Raw genomic sequence first — 14201 nt, 5'->3', positions numbered from 1 at the left:
AATTCTGAAACATGTAAACAGTAGATGCAACAACTATAGAAACATAACCATGCATAGTAAAACCTGATTTGATAACTAGGGAAACCCTTGATTAGAAGGAAAACCCTGGTGGGGATGGTACTCACAAAATGATGTACTAATATAAAAGTTCGTTGTAAGAGGATAGACCCTATTAGGAGTCAATGAAATACAATCAGTATGTATGAGTCCCTATTAGGAGTTTCCAACTCCATTAGGAGTTGTGCCAACCCAATTCAGAGTTGAAAGGAAGACCATTGAACCCACTGTCCAAATAGCCTTTGTACTATTCCTTCTAAATAATTCAATATGAAACAACAACTGTTCAACCAGCAACTTGTCTTGTCAAATACAGTTCCTTTTCAGCTCACCGTGCCTCAACTGTACCAAACTGTGCTATGATCTTCACAACTTCGCATACCAAGCTCACTCAATAGATATTACAAAGATATTCTCACTATTTACAAAATATCTGCACTGGATCTCACTCTCAAGTTCGTATAACATGAAAATGATCTCACTGATGATTACAAACAAGGAAAACATCTTTCCTTTATACCAAGTCCTAAAACAAATTATTGAGTCAGCCTTGAGGCTTTCCCAATTTACAATAATAATATAGGACCACCTTAAGATATTACAATACACATTATATTACAATATTACATCTTTAACCAAGATTACAATCAATTTGTCGGCTCACAGTCTTCATAACTTTCCATCTGATCATGCTAACTTAACCAAGTAATCTTCAACATGTCTTCAACCTCTGTCTCACCTCGCTCAACCAGATTCCATCTTTGTTAGGAGATAAAATCCAAACAACCATACTCGCTTTCCAGAAATGTTGTCTGAAAGATGCCTTCACTAAAATTTTCATAGCTCTGTCCAATCTTCATATTTTTCCTTACACACACTTAATTGTAGCATCTAGATATACTCTAGAACGTAATCCCAGGTGCGCATAAGCTGATCTTCAATCCTTGAACCGCGCAAAGCCAATCTCTCTTTATTGTTCTACCAGTCTTTACAAAATAACCAGTATGTTGACATCAATGACAAAACACTGTCATGAATGCAATACATAAGCTTTGAATCATGTCTCTAACAATGCTAGAATACTCCCCCATAGGAATACCATCAGCATTCATGCGAAAAAAACATTAATGATCCCAAAAGAAAGATAATCAACATTCACGAGGATCCCTATCAAACAATTAGTCAAAACAAACCTATGATCTACTACATTGTATTACCACCATGGCAAAAGAAATGCAACCACCTCTCCACAACCAACTTCATGATTGCTGATGAATAACATACCAACCAACCAAATAACACAACATGCTATGGAAAGCATGAAACCTAGAGCCTTAACTTCTACTCAAAATGTTTATAACCAAAATGCTTCTGATGAGTATCTTGCATGGAGTACTTCTTGGAGAGATCAGTGAGACCTTAGATGTTCCAAAAGAGGAAATTCAAGGATGAAAATCGAGCATGTCATTGCTATCCTACTCTTCTAGGGTGGAAAAGTGATTCTAAAAAAACTTTGGGAAGAAAGAGCACAACTAATTGTTGGTTGAAGAATTTCTCCACTTTTTAAAAACAAACTCGTCTTCCTCCAAGACCCCAAGAGAGCTACATGAGCATCATAAAAAAATTTGACTACTTGGGAGGCTGAATTGGTATTGCGAGCTATGAAGAGAGTACTGCCTGAGGTGTCCAAGAAAACCTTGGATGAGGGGGTGCATTAGTGAAAACAAAAAGCACTTCTTTTCACTTGTTGCAAAGGTTTGAAACAATGGGCTACTCCTAAGGAGAAGGAGATTCCTAACATTTATTGTTCTAACACCCTTGCCTTCATAAAGAATCACTCTTTTCATCTTTTGAGATGGTAGTCTTAGAAGGCAAAGGAGGGGCAATGTGCTAGGGTGAAGATTGGAGCTTGGATGTTGCCAAAGGGTAATCTTTTATCTTAGGCTCAAAAGATTGTCACTAAAACAAGCATTAGAGAGATTTAGATAGAATACTTGCTAGGAATGGCAAATGTCGCTGATTTGGATATCCATCAAATTTTTTACGTCTTCATTTAAATTAGCTTTAGTAGAAAAGTGTTTTTGAGGGAAATCCTTATAAATGTCTAGTTCAAAACAAATTACCTTCCTCAAAGAGGAAGCAATAGTGTACAAAAATTGCCAACAAGGATCTCAAGTCACATCGGAAAATGTAATGTCCCCATTTTTAGGTTCTCTAGTAGAGTAGTTGTCATTTACTTTCTGGGTTTGTGTCAACTTGCTGAGAGGAGTGACTTGATGTTGCCAATGAGCTTAGAAGATTTAGAGAATTCATATGGTACTTTAAATACTATTTCTAGCTTCTACTTTGGGTTCCAAGATTCTTGGAGGAAGCGTCTATTTTTAGTTAGTCCCCGACAAAGTAGGTGGCATGCTTGCTATTTTTAGTATTGTTGCCAGGTCCAATTTTGATGGTCATCTTGACATTGATATTGATATTGACATTGTTTGGAGACTTTAAATTAAATAACAATAAGTTAATAAAGTTATATCAAAGATTAAATTTTATCACTACTTTAATTTATTCATGGATTTATTTATTTATTTAATGAAGGGAATTATAGAGGCCAAATATTAAATAAAAGATAATTTATTTTAATAGGGGAACTGTTGTCACTTAGGTTTGCACCCTTGTCCAAGGCCTATGCGTGAGGACAACCTAGTGAAACATGGAAACAACCTCCAAGCTGTGGGACTTGAACTGCGAGGTTGAGTCTCCGGCGAAGGCCGGCTTCCTCTTACTATCAGGGCGCACCTATCTATTCTCAGAAGGAAAAGGGAGAAAGAGAGCACCAAAGAAAATCTACCTAGTCTAATCTAAGGCGGTGATGCACCAAAACAGAGTGTTCAGACTCATTTCTGCCCATATATGCACTACAGAACTAGGGTAACATCCAAAAAGTCATACACATCCAGACTTATATCGATCAACAACCACATACAGATCAGGGAACCAAACAAGATAACACCAGGAAAAGAAGATTTCACTTATATATTATCCGGTAGGTCAAAGGTAGATACAGTATGCGGACCACTGATCTCAACAATACATCAATGAGAGGCAAAACGATGCACATATACATTGATGGCTGAAAGAGATGATACAGGATGCTTATCTAGCTCAGAGACAAAGGGATTTTTACACTGCAAGTCTGCAAGCAGTAGCAGAGAAAATCAGGAAGAGTCGACCCTAAGAACAGATCACCAAATTGCCTTTATAGATTAGGCATAACTGAAGATTTCTGCATTACATTCACTTCTCACCTACTGGCATTAACTTTCCATCCTGAGAATCCAATCAAAGATCTGATTGAACATGGCCTGCATACCAAGAAATCTGATATCCCTCTGAGAAAGAGCCTGGAGAAGACAGGAACGGCGCCACAACATTCCCTAACATGGTAGATGGATTGACCGGATGGATGGAGTGTCTTTCTGCGCTTGGCATTCATTCCGAGTTGGTGGCAATTAATCCCACCATCGGATTTGTGGCAAAACCCTGATTTCTCATCATTCATGATTCGTGCATCCATCGAATCGATCAGTCAATAGGCTCGACGAGCCAACTGGGCCATGCAGGCCAATCACACCTTCGATCTCGCCACCCTGGCAGTCCCTTTACGTTTGACTGGGTGCTTACCACCCTTTCCGTGCGACTGGGCGTTATGTCGCTATCGGAAAAGTCTTCGAAGATCTCGATAGCGCCATAGCGCCTAAGGGTTTCAACTTGACTGCGCCACCTTTACCATCTAACCGGAACCGCGCGCTAACCGCTACGTCGACTGCGATGATCGCAATGACCACCATCCGTTAACCGTCTTACTTACTGCGCTTCCAAATCCGGGCCCACGAGGACACGCGGCGCACGGGCACTATGTCGCCGATGTTAACTCCCGAGCAATTCTCGATAGCGAGACAACGCCAGTCGTAGATCCCTGCGGATCCGACGATCGTGAAGACTCGCCATTCCTTCTGAGACTACTGGGCCCGCTGTACGCTGTGCACTAACTCATACACATGGCACTTCCCTATTTGGTTCGACGAAACACCAGCTAGCAACCCAAGACCTGATTCACAGAGCAACCACATGTCAGCTAGGCGCCATGTCGCTATGCAGAAATCGAGACCAAATTCCCATGGCGCCCACTGACAGCATGCCCTGAGATTTACACGTGTCCCCATCCGATTCGCTATCCTGACGCCGGGCTGACAAATTGCGCTGCAGAGTACCGACGGGACCCATCTGCCTGATCATTCCTCGCCGCGGTGAACTTTACATTTGGGCGCTATGTCGCCATCGGAAAACGCATTGGTTTTCCGTTGGCGCCATGGCGCCTCGCCGTTTTTTGAAACCTCCGGGCCGTGAAACTTCTGACCTACTATACTCTGCGATCTGCGACCGGACTCTGGATGACACCTGGCAATCCTTGGTGAGGCCTGGTCCATGTCGATCCACGTGGCGGATGGTCGCTATGTCGCCATGATAAAATCCGTGCATCTCCGCCATAGCGAGATGGCGCCATCCGTCAATGCGACCCAATCCGACGATCATGAGGACTTGTCGTACCTCGTGCTTCCGCCCTCCATGTCGGCACACCTGGCATTGCCTTGCGACACGGCCCCACCTGATACGTGTCACTGAGGCGCTATGTTGCCGTCATAACCTTCGCGCAACTCCTTTATAGCGCGATGATGCCAACTGTCGGTACCGCTCAGATCTAACGGCCAGAAAACTCACGGGTCATAGCATTAAAATACTAATCCGAGACTAACCGTTGAATAAGCACGCATTCGAATTTAAATCTTTGGCGGGTAACATGAGGTAACAGGAACCTTGATTATTTAATGTTACATTAGGAGATAAAAAGGGAGTTGATTCTTATAAAATAAAAGAAAAACAAGCGTTCTTAAAAAAAATGGCAAAAGACAAAAGAAGTGCTTTCTAAAAAGGCAATGGGAAAAGCATTTCTACAAAAATAGCAAAAATGCCAAAAAACGTTTTTTGAAAAAGTGCCTAAAGAACCTTTTAAAAGAGGATTAGAGCCCTCATTTGGGTATGCTCAGTTTATTACTTTTGATATTTCGCTTTGAGGAAACCCTATGTGGTCCTGGGGTTGGACTGGGTTTAGCTCAAAGTTTGTGAGGACGAAATCCCTTACAGACAACATTCTATACATTGTTGCGAGAGGATGTGATCTTTATAGAGCTGGTTGGCTAGGGTTTTGGTGTCTTCTTAAATAGTTTAGGGGTACCTAGAATGGGAAACTACATCTTTCTAATCTTCTTTGTCATTTTAGGAGTTTTTCGAAGTTTGACATCCATTTTGAGAGTAATATTCATGCTGCATTTCCCACATCTGTTTGAATTTGATAAGCAATGCTATTTAATTATTTGGGTTGTTCTTACTTTTTGGAAAAAGTGTATTAATCAGATTAGAAATAAAGTCTTGTATTTTTAGCTTTATATAGTTCTGAGTTTTGCTAGTTTTTTGAGTTGTGTAATTGCTGCAAGTTAATATATTATCTGCACTTTGTTTATAATCTCAAAACAACTGTAAAACACAAAACACATATAAAAAGAAAGGTAAAACAAGGGACCGTATCATAGTGTAATAAGAGCAGTGCATCCTGCCAAACTAAAGGTTTTAGTAAAAAGATGATTTTTTTAAGAGAAACAACTAAGACATCTGATAAAATTGAAGCAAAGTAATTAAAGACAAAGTGAGAGTTATCAAAATTATTTAGGGGAAAATTTAAAGTACTTGCATGGGTATGCTGAGTAATTAAGGTCCATGTTTAAAAAGAAAGAAGTAAATGAAAAGGATTATTCTAATGCAAGAAACAATGAGAAACATGAAAATGAAAAGAGGTTCATAGAAGATCATTTGAATGAAGATACAACCTTGATACATACAAACTATATGACTGAGTTTCAAAACAATTCTTGGGATATGCATAAAATTACTATCGATGAGTTTGTTCATGAAGGGAAAGACAAAACAACAACCTTGGATTTGAGTTCAGATATTTCCAGTGATGGTGGTCCACAGATGGATATAGATTGGACGATCATACACAACCTTTGGAGAGGAGTGTTTATGACTACATCAATGCAAGAGTGTTTGGGAGTGATAAACATAACCACTCATAAGGATGACAATGAGCACTGTATTTTTGAACAATGCAATCAACCCTTTGACACATGGGATCCAAGATGTTGGCACCTAAGTATGATGAAGATCCTACAGAAGATGAATTTTGTTTTAACTGTGATGATGTTTTGATTTTCGAGCACAATGCATGCATGGAAGATGCTATGGATGAATTTAAGGATGATATAAAAAGAAAACCTGATTTATCATAGCTTCCAATTGATTTTGAGAAAAGGCTTTGTGAGATTGTTGATCCACATCATGTTGTTGAGCATCTTCTTAACAAAGAGGCTAGGTGGTTTGTGAGAGAAGTAATTGTTGATAGGTATGAAAGTTTTGATTTTATTATTCATCACAGCAGCAGTTTGGTATTTTTTGCATGAATATAATTGGAGAATAAATTTGTGGTGGTTAATGATAACCCATTGCTTGAAATATTATTCATACTACATTTGTTGTTATTGAGTTATTGATCTATTATCATGATAGACAACATTAACTTGTTGTCCCAAAATGTCCAGAGATCACGATAACTAGCGTATCATGATAGACTACATTAAGTTGATGTCCCAAAGTGTGCCAAAGAGTGTGATACACCTCATAATGAACACTAGTTTTTTGTCCTTGAGATCAAGGTTGATATCTAATTGACTACATTCAATATTGTCCTGAAGTGTGCCGGAAATCAGATGACTCATATCTTTCTAGGATATGATATTCTTGTTGCTAGGCATCTTTGAGTTGAAGCTAGTGCTCATATCACAAGAATGTGAGATTGATAAGATTTCTAAGAATCAAATCACCATATTGTGAGATGGTTGTGTTGTTTAAATCCTGCCTTGCTAAGAGGGAGTGTTGATGATATAGCATCAGTCGAATTATATATGATTTGATGGATATATGTTGATATTTTTAAATATGTCATTCAAAGAATATCATTTTGAGATGATACCTCTCTATGTGTTTGAGAGTATAATGTGTTCTATAAAAATCCTCCCTAGCTAAGAGGGAGTGTTAATGTTGTAGCTTCAGTCAGATTGAATTGATCTAGAGTTAATCCCCAATGGTTATTGGTTAAACATTATTGCATTTGATTAATCATCAATTAGACATATATATATTGTTGTTAATAATGTCTAGTGGAAACTAACTTACCATAACCAATATCGATTAACATAGAGACATGTCTCTTCATAAGAAGTGTCTCTTCTACTCCTACATATATGCATTTGGATCTGCACTTGGAAAACACATACCGCAACACTAGGCAATGCGATTACACTTCTAGCAATCCTATAACCTCAATAGGGAATTGTTTATGTTTTATCTTATCTTAATCTTTCTTTGGCATTGATTTGAAGACATTGTTCATTGCACCTTAATTGGCTATGATTTCGTGGATGAGATACAAGAGATTACTATAAGGGACACAAACTTTCTCGATATGCTTGATGTTAAGGAAGACTCTTGGAGTTCTAATGTGCATCTTCCAAGACATATTGGGGATCAATCTTGCTTGAGTATCTATGCTTGAGATCTCAAACAAGGTCTAATGGGTTTATTGGGAATTGTAGAAATGTCTTATGGAGGGATAACAATCAAAACTTCAGATATGATAGTGTTAGAAATCATGGAGCACCGGAGGGTGGGTAATGAATATGTGCAATAAGTTTTGTCGACTTCTTCAACCAAAATCAAAAGTTAAATCCACTTGTAATAGAAAGTGAACTGAACAAGATAAGCAACATGAACAACTTCATAACACCATGAGTTGTTATTGAGGAAAACCCGGTTAGGGAAAAAACCCTTGTGGGATGGTACCCACAAAATATCTCACTACTACAATAATAAGCACCCTAGATCTTAAATATCTCCTACTTATCAATTGATGAGCTTAAGGGGCTTTCTAATGAATGGTTCATAAAACACAACACTTGGTGAAGGCTTTGCAAATGGGGTTGAGAGTAGAGTGGGTTTAACCATGGAGGAAACTTCGTAGTTGAGTGCACTCAAGTTGGAGTAGTACTGATGGGTTACCTCTGGGGAAGTCTTAGTGCTTCACCTCTATGAGCATCACCTAGATCCAATGCGTGTTAAGTGTTCCATTCATTCTCATGATAGATGGGTTCTGTGAATCACTACTCATGAAATATGAGCCAATGAGTTTGACTCAAAAAACTACATAGTCAAATCCTGATGGCAATATCATAATTTGACTTCAGATCTATTAGATTTCCACAATCCATGTAAATAAGATTTTAATTTCTGGATTTGATTGTGTAGAGTTTTTTACCATCGACATTTCAAATCATACTACATGATCTATCATCAAGATGCAAGAGAACAAGAAGAACAAAAGATGATAGATTGCAGATCTAGCAAACCATATAAAGAAGGGGTTGGGAGGGAGGGGGAGAGAAGGGAAGGGGAGAGGAGTTGAGGAGAGAGAAGATAGGTACAACAATGACACGACAAGACTCCAACACAATAATAAAAAATTAACTTAAAAAGACAAATTAAAACACTCAAAAACAAGTAGAACTGATTAGTTAAAAAACTAATTAAACATATAGATATGTATGAGTATATCGACATTTACCAAAATAAATATGAAAATGAATCAACCTCTCCTAAATATATGTGTGTGTGTGTGTGTACATATACCCACACACACACCAATAAGACTAATTAGCAAAATGATGTGAGAAAATATAAACTAAGCAATGTAAAATCTCAATATATATATAAGAACAAGGAATGCATTTTAGTAGGCATTCTCTCACATCATCACACACATTGCCTCACATTTTTTGTGTTGTGCCTTTCCTTTATCTGGTTTCCTTGGCTTTATGCTTTTTACTCCTTGATTAGGCCCTCTTTCTCTTATCTCTAATTTCGGGTGTCAACCCCATACATATGCACTGACACATATATATACATGGTTATATATGCACATCTTTTTCATACATGTATATACATATATCTCATGCATATACCTCACACACACACACACACACACACATATATTCACTCTATTATACTCTTATTTTTATTCATATTTCTTCTTTATGTTTTGTCATTTCTTTCTCTTCTCATTTTCGTGTCTTATGCTTTGTTCTTAACCCATTTAATTATTTTTTAATTGTGATGTGAATATCAGGATTTAACTGTGTGAATATTTTTTAATTTTCAATTTTTAAGGTTTTTGTCTTTTCTCACTTACTATTATGCTCTATCGACTTATCTAAGTCTTATTTTATACTCTCTTCATTTTGATTTATTCTCTCTCTCTCTCTCTCATATATATATGTATGTATGTATGTATGTATGTATGTGAGTATATACCCATATACATATATGTATGGGTGAATATATATATACATATATGTATATGGGTATATACTATATACTCACATATATAAATGTATATAGGTATGTATATATATATATATTTTATTTTTTATTTTTTTTGTCTCCCTTACACACACACACATATTTCGTAGTGTCTGATAGACAATGTTCACCATTTCAAACACATACACATATATGTACATATACATACATACGTGTGTGTGTGTGTATGTATGTATGTATGTATTGAGATTTTACATTGCTTAGTTTATATTTTCTCACATCATTTTGCTAATTAGTCCTATTGGTGTGTGTGGGTGTATGTACATATATATAAATATATACATATACACACACCCACACACACATATATATTTAGGAGAGGTTGATTCATTTTCATATTTATTTAGGTAAATGTAGATATACTCATACATTTGTATATATTTAATTAGTTTTTTGACTAATCAGTTCTACTTGTTCTTAAGTGTTTTAATTTGTCTTTATTAATTAATTTATTATTATTATGTTGACGTCTTGTCTTGTCATTGTTGTACCTATCTTCTCTCTCCTCAAACCCACCCCCCTCCCCTCACCCTTCTCCCCTTTCTTTATATGGTTTGCTAGATCTGCAATTTATCATCTTTTGTTCTTCTTGTTCTCTTTCATCCTGATGATGGATCATGTAGTATGATCCGAAACGTTGATGGTAAAAAAATTTGCACAATCAAATCTAGAAATTAAAATCTCATAATTTGACTCACTGTGGAAAAACATATCCTACTTATCAATTGATGAGCTTAAGGGGCTTTTTGCACAACACTTGGTTAAGGTTTTGCAAATGGGGTTGAGAAAAGAGTGGATTTAACCATGGAGGAAACTCCGTAGTTAAGCACGTTCAAGATGGAGTAGTATTGGGATGGGTGCCCTCTTGGGAAGTTCTAGTGCTTCCTTTTTGTGAACATCACATACATCCAATGTGTGTTAAGTGTTCCATTGATTCTCATGATAGATGGATTTTGTGAACCACTACTCATGAAGTATGAGTCAATGAGTTTGACTGAAAAAACCACATAGTTAAATCCTAATAGCAATATCATAATTTGACATGTTGTGGAAAAGCATCTCCTACTTATCAATTGATAAGCTTAAGGGGCTTTCTAATGAATGGTTCATAAGGCATAACACTTGGTGATGGTTTTGCAAATGAGGTTGAGAGAAGAGTGGGTTTAACCATGGAGGAAACTTTGTAGTTTAGTGTGCTCAAGCTAGAGTAGTACTAGGATGGGTGACCTCCTAGGAAGTCCTACTGCTTCACCTCTGTGAGCATTACCTAGATCCAATGCGTGTTAAGTGTCCCATTCATTCTCATGATAGATGGATCCTTTGAACCACTACTCATGAAATATGAGTCAATGAGCTTGACTCAAAAAACTACATAGTTAAATCCTGATAGAAACATCATAATTTGACTTGTTGTGGAAAAACATCTCCTACTTATCAATTGATGAGCTTAAGGGGCTTTCTAATGAATGGTTCATAAGGCACAACACTTGGTGAATGTTTTGCAAATGGGGTTGAGAGTAGAGTGGGTTTAGTCATGAAGGAAACTTTGTAGTTAAGTGTGCTCAAGATGTTGTACTAGGATGGGTGACCTCATAAGAAGTCCCAATGCTTCACCTTTGTGAGCATCACCTAGATCCAATGCATGTTAAGTGTTTCATTCATTTTCATGATAGATGGGTTATGTGAACCACTACTCATGAAATATGAGTCAATGAGTTTGACTCAAACAACTACACAGTAAAATCTTGATAGCAATATCAGAATTTGACTTGTTGTGGAAAAACATCTCCTACTTATCAACTGATGAGCTTAAGGGACTTTCTAATGAAAGGTTCATAAGGCACAACACTTGGTGAAGGTTTTGCAAATGGGGTTGAGAGAAGAGTGGGTTTGACCATGGAGGCAACTCCATGGTTAAGCGCGCTTAAGATGGAGTAGTACTAGGATGGGTGACCTCCCGAGAAGTCCTAGTGCTTCACCTCTATGGGCATCACCTAGATCCAATGCATGTTAAGTGTTCCATTCATTCTCATGATAGATGAGTTCTGTGAACCGCTACTCATGAAATATGAGTCAATGAGTTTGATTCAAAAAACTACACAGCTAAATCTTGATAGCAATATCATAATTTGACTTGCTATGGAAAAACATCTCCTACTCATCAATAAGTCTAGAGCTCACCACTCAAATACAAAACCAAACAACATTAAGGCATATAGCCACTTTACAAAGCATAAAGGACTTATAGTCCAAGACCGAACTGACTAGTACCATCAACTACGCTAATACAGTTCCAATGGAGCTTTCTATCAATACCGCATCATAAAACATCATTTTGCTCATGTATCATACAAACATTCCTCTTTGAATCTAAAAACTTTGCTCAAATATGTAGTCATAAACTCAATAGTATAACTCTATTGGCCCAAAAGATAAATAGCAAGGTTGCATGGGGATGGGGGTACTTGGGTACAGGTATGGCTATTTTTAAAAATAGGGGACAAAGGTACTTGGGTACATCAAATTAGTTTGTAATATAATTCAATGTTTATAGCAATCTGAAAAAATCAAGTCATAACAATGGTTTTACAAAACAAGAACAATGATAAAGTTTGCAGATGCAATATATTGTTTCCAGTTTCATATTTGCAATATGTTTGTAATAATAATATATGCTAAAGGTTAGATGCATAACAAAGTTTAGATGCATAACAAAGAAGGAAGACTTTAAGCATGAAGAAGAAGATCATAAATCACATAACAATGACATATTGCAAATGATAATCTTCTAACTTGAATAGTGATAAAGTTTACTATTAATCAGTACTGTATCGAAATTTTAAACTGATTATGTATTGAATTAAGCTTGATAAACAACAAGTTGATATGTAGACAAAAATCAGAAATCTTAATCAAGATCCTTAGCTATGATGCTCTCCATTGTTGTTTGGTACATGGGTATGTGGATACACGTCCTAGAGGTGTGGATACACATACCCATGAAACCTTGATAAATAGTGAAACTTATAGAACATCCCACCAAACTTGATCAAGATCCGAAACATCACACTGTAGCTTTCTAAGCAAATTTAATACCCTCCAATGTCATCTCTATCATAAACAATTATCAAACCAAAACTCCATACTGAATCACAAAGTTGTCCAAACGATCTTACCAAATTGTCTTGTTCTTGCCAAAATACTATCAAACTAGTATTCATTAGAGACTATCTTAGTCATCAAGTAACATCAAGTTCAGCGATGATCGGATTCGACATAACTCAATTTCTATGTTTCTATTGTGGCTTTGCAACATCTAGCACTCTAACTTCTATTATTACCAAGATGATATGTTTGACTATATACTCCTCTGCTTATTGGACTTGGTCATTTTCTTGAATCAAATCCTTCAATAATCATACAAAATGGAAAGGTGGCCAAGAGTGATGAATTTAGTTCTACCTTACCAGTGCATGGCAGGGGATTTTGGAGGTGGAAGCGGAAGGGTTTGGATGCTTATGTCACATTGGAAGCCCTGTAGATGCGCGTAGGAAGCACTTCTATGCATCTGGATGCTCAAGGAAGCACAATATGTGCTTCAACGGGAATCTAGATACTCAAGGAAGCATAGTATGCACTTCCATGAGCATTCGGATACCTAAGAAGTGCTTCCAATGGACATCTATAGGGCTTCTGGATGCATCCAGAGGCTTTCGCGGGCCCATAAGCTTTTTGGGCTTCTCAATTTACTTAAAAAACAATTTTGCACATGCAAATTTGTTTTTTGCTCCTAAACCCTAAAAGAGGTCACTCTTTCATCATTCTTCTCATTTTGTTTGCATTTGGGTTCTCTTCTCATTTGGTCTCCATTTTTGCATTTTGAATGTAATAACCCCAACCGGTTATAACTTCGTCAAACACCAAATTCTTTTAGAATTCAGTTGTTTGACATTTCGTGAAACACTTTGCAAGCAAGCTTTGATAACACTGTAAAGAACCGAACTAGCTCCCAATTCAAGTATTTGAGTACAAATAATTCTTTTTCCAATTTCTAAAGTATTCTAATTTGTTTGTATTTTGCACAAGTAAAAATGAATCAACCATTATATGAAATAAGATTAGATTAAAAACTAAATAGATGTTCTTTGCATTTATTTGGAAATCCGAAATACACTTTGCTAATTTCGCACCTGGAATGCATTAAATCACCAAGCCGTGCCACCAATTCAGTCTCCTACTGCTCACGGCAACTCCTTATCAGCCACACCCTGCCGCCAATAATTTACTGCCCCTTATTCGACCATGGAATTTGTTGTATGCCGTGTGGAAGTAACGTGCTAGGCAAATGATGCAAGGACATTACTTCTAAACACTCAACCATGAGCAGGCTGAATGAATGCAGTCCTAGCTATGGCATACATGAGCTCCTCAGTAGTCATTCATTTCCAATGCAGAACTGGGAATAATCAAATGGACTAAAAAATAGTGTCGTCCAGACCCTTGATAGAATTTGACCTTGTTCCCAACCACAACTGTCATAT

At 37.1% G+C, this 14201-nt stretch overlaps 1 protein-coding gene across 2 annotated transcripts in view; it reads right to left on the bottom strand.

The window, feature by feature from the left end:
- LOC149565848 (ABC transporter B family member 19-like) overlaps nt 1-14201 on the bottom strand; it is a 73380-nt gene that overhangs the window by 3290 nt on the left and 55889 nt on the right. The gene's annotated exons all lie outside the window — the stretch shown is intronic.

Source organism: Cupressus sempervirens, chromosome 3 (assembly GCF_028749045.1).
Source record: "Cupressus sempervirens isolate cs-2001-9-10 chromosome 3, ASM2874904v1, whole genome shotgun sequence".
In the NCBI taxonomy this organism is placed as follows: Eukaryota; Viridiplantae; Streptophyta; class Pinopsida; order Cupressales; family Cupressaceae; genus Cupressus; species Cupressus sempervirens.
Note: the sequence above shows the minus strand (reverse complement) of the source record. Positions and strands in the feature narration are given on the sequence as shown.